Here is a 3,947-nt window from a genome sequence, read left to right on the forward strand (position 1 = left end):
ACTCCACCTGTTTACTGTTCAATTATAAACTCCACCTGTTTACTGTTCAATTATAAACTCCACCTGTTATGTTTGATACTTTAATAAAGGAACCACAAGATGTCCCCATGTGGACACTGGGGGACGCTCACATCAACATGGATCCACGTGGAGCACAGAACCTGTCAGTGAAGCTCAGGTCCTCCTCGCCTTCATTATCTGTTTCCTACCAGAGAGAATCTTGGAGGGAGAGCGAAGAGCAGAGAAGAGACGAACAGAAAAAGGAGGAAAAGAGAGAATAAATGATGAATAGTTTGTGTGTCTGAGCTGCACAGAGCAAAAACAGCATCACAAATCTTTATTTCTACAGCATCTTACAGAGATATAAAAACACAAAGTGCTTCACAATAAAAGCAAGAAATTTTTTATTACAAATACCAAAAATGTGCATATTAAAATATAAAAAGCATAGAAAATTGAAGTACAATGGTATAAAACACGTATCAACAACTCTAACAATTAGATTAAACCATGTTTATAAATTTAAATGTTTTAAATGTATCAATAAAATCTACTGTCAAAGTTTAGGGGAACAATAGAAAAGACAAAAAAAAATACTTCCTGTTAGATAATTTGTCTCATGATATGACAGTTAGTTCAAACATTCGGTGATGTTTTACTAAGTTTGGACACTTACCAAATTGAAAAAGAGTGTAAATGTATTTATTACATTTTATTATACTTATAACATGTATGTTTGAGCTTTCAATTCTGATCTGTTGCTTCTAATGTTTATTAAATTACATTTATTTGTCTGTGTCACTAAAACCTCTAATGTGCTTTAAATAAATAAAACATGTCAACAGACAAAACATAAAGACCTAAAACATACCTGGAAACATTTAAAACAAACTTTGAACTGGAGTAATAAGATTACTAACTGAAAATATATATAATTTAATAGATTTTAAACATATAAAAATACAATTTCACAACTCCTGTTTAAATTTAAAATTCTTCTTTTAAACTTCACAGCTTTTAAAATGTGAGGATTTATAGGAGAAACTAACCAAAACCATAAACTTTTAGGTTATTTAACTAGGAGAATATCTGTACAATTAAAACCATAATAAAATAAGGTATAAGTTTGATCAGTAAGGATCTGAATATTAACAAAGACAATATTTAAAAAACAAAACCAGATTTTTATATGAAGAGCTTCATGGCCTGACACAAACATATATAAAGTACTTCCTTATTTACCCAGTGTAATAAAACTTAAAGGTATAATGGAGTATAATTTAGATGCAGTAATACTGAAGTAAACTGAGTATGTTTACCACCACTGGGAGGATAAAACAATGTTTAAAATACTGAGTTTTAAAGGAAAAAGTCAAATAGTTCATAGTTTTCCAGTTTTTACTCCATGTCTGTATGATAGCAGGCACTATAATCATGTTAATAATTTATATGGAGCTACAGTTAGAAAACAATTAGATGGCATGATCCTAAAGACCATATTTGATTGTTTGAGCTGTGATTAAGTTAACTTCACCCTGAGGAGCAGACAGACAGCAGGGAGCAAAAACTCCGTCCTGACGCTGACCTGTTCAGTCATGTTTGATCCACTGTGCCCCTCTGTCTTAAATAATACAACCATAAACTGTAAACATTATGTTTCAATTCAATTATGATGACTAAACTACACGTTTCAGTTTTAAAAATAAGAAAACTTACTCCTTGACCGCGTACGTCTTCGTCATGTAACTGATGACGACATGACGCTCAGGAGTAATCATCCAATCACAAATCACTAACCGTTAGCAGGGATGTCTCGCAGCCAATCATCTTTGAGGAGGCGGGTTATACACGCGGAAATCGTCGTTTTTGTGTTACTGTAGCCAGAAATGTGTAACTATATGATGCGTAGAAAGAGTAAATGAAGTAGAGAAAATCTCCGTAAAGAATACGACATGTCGCACGTCGACTTACCCGTTTGAAGTGGTTGTGATGCAGGATGGAGAATGCTAACAGAAGACGCTAACAGGAAATCACTTCTTCTTCTGGAGTTGAAAGGAAGGATTGTGCTCAGGTGCGCCCCTGCTGGCGGGAGAACTCACACCGGACAAATGATTCTCAGCCTCCTGGTGGAGCATTTTAGGTTTGAACCTAAATAAATAATCATAGACTTTTTAGTATTTCCAGATAATTTTTTAAAACTATATTTTGTATAATTTAGTGCTATAAAATGTGTCCAGTTGAAAGAATATGCTCTCTCACCTGTTCAATTTACTCTCATGAATTTTTTTCTTTACAAACTTATTTGACAAGTTTATTTTCTCATTTCATGTAAAAAAAATGATAGTATTTAAAACGTTCTTAAGTTGTCAAAATTACCATGAGGCATGTATTGTTATATTTTTGTGGTCAGAAAAGAGTAGCATTCACTGAAACCAAGTCAGGGAAGTAAAACTAGCTTTTTTTTGTATTTGTTTTGTGAACATTTTAAAACACTTCTGCAGCTGTCAGAAACTGGTAGCATGTTCCACGTATAAGATTTTATTTTACATAACCATTATTTTTAATCAAAGGTATAAAAACACGTTGTGTTTTATAAAGAACAATGATTTGACACGCTGTCACTCTGAGATGTGATTTAGGTGTTTATAAATGTAAAGTAATGTTTTATACTTCATCACAATCAGTTTTATCCAGTGGTGGAGAAAGTACTCAAACACTGTACTTAAGTAAAAATACAGATAAACAGACAAGAATGTACTCTAATAAAAGTAAAAGTACCACATTAACATTTTACTTGAGTAAAAGTAAGTAAGTACTTGCTTTTGAAAATACTTAAAGTATTGAAAGTAAAAGTACATGCTTAATGTATTCCCTAATGGTCTACAATATCATGAAGTGTGCCTACTGTATGTGTATTTTAATACATCAATGGTGCCATTTTAGTGAACAATGCTGCAGATAATGTATAGTTTTGATTTTTTCATCATCATCATCATCATCATCATCATCATCATCATCATCATCGTTTTTTATAAAGCACAATAAAAATCAAAGGTACAGGAGCATAAAATAAAAACAATGAACAAAGTACAGTAATAAAATGAAGAATAAAATGAAACAAAACAAAGGCTGGCCTAATGATCCTGCTCTTCAGCCTGTTTAAACAGATGAGTTTTTAACAGAGACTTAAACTCATTCAGAGACCCAGCAGACCTCACAGACAGTGGGAGGTTGTTCCAGAGCCGAGGTCCTGCAGCTGAAAAGGCTCTGTCTCCCCTGGTCACAAGCCCAGACCTTTTACCATTTAGACATTTAAAAACTAAAAACTGAATCTTAAAAACATTCTAAAAGAAACAGGCAACCAGTGAAGAGAATACAACATCAGAGTGATGTGTTCGCGACGTCTTGTCCCTGTTAATAAACGGGCAGCTGAGTTCTGAACCAGCTGTAGACGACGAACCAAAGACTGATCCATCCCACAATAAAGAGAGTTGCAGTAGTCCAGTCTAGAAGTGATAAAAGCATGAATTACCCTCTCAAGTGCATTATGAGGCAGGTAATCCTTGACTTTACTTATAAGTCTCAGATGATAAAAGCTAGACTGGACTACTGCACTGACCTGTTCTTTAAATTTAAAATCAGAACCCAAAAACACCCCAAGATTTCTAACAGACACACGGCCAGACAAAGGGTCCAGTGGTCCAACAGCACTACTGCATCCTGTCAGTTTATCAGAGTTGCCGAATAAAATGACTTCTGTCTTTTTATCATTAAGATAAAGAAAGTTCAGGTCCATCCATGCTCTCACATCTTTTAAGCACTCAAGTAACCTATTTACAGACTGGGATCTGTTAGATTTTAATGGAAGATAGACCTGAATGTCTTCAGCATAAAAATTGTATGACACGTTATATTTGCGAAAAATAGACCCCAGAGGGAGCAAGTAC

Source organism: Austrofundulus limnaeus, unplaced genomic scaffold, assembly GCF_001266775.1.
Source record: "Austrofundulus limnaeus strain Quisiro unplaced genomic scaffold, Austrofundulus_limnaeus-1.0 Scaffold474, whole genome shotgun sequence".
Taxonomy (NCBI): Eukaryota; Metazoa; Chordata; class Actinopteri; order Cyprinodontiformes; family Rivulidae; genus Austrofundulus; species Austrofundulus limnaeus.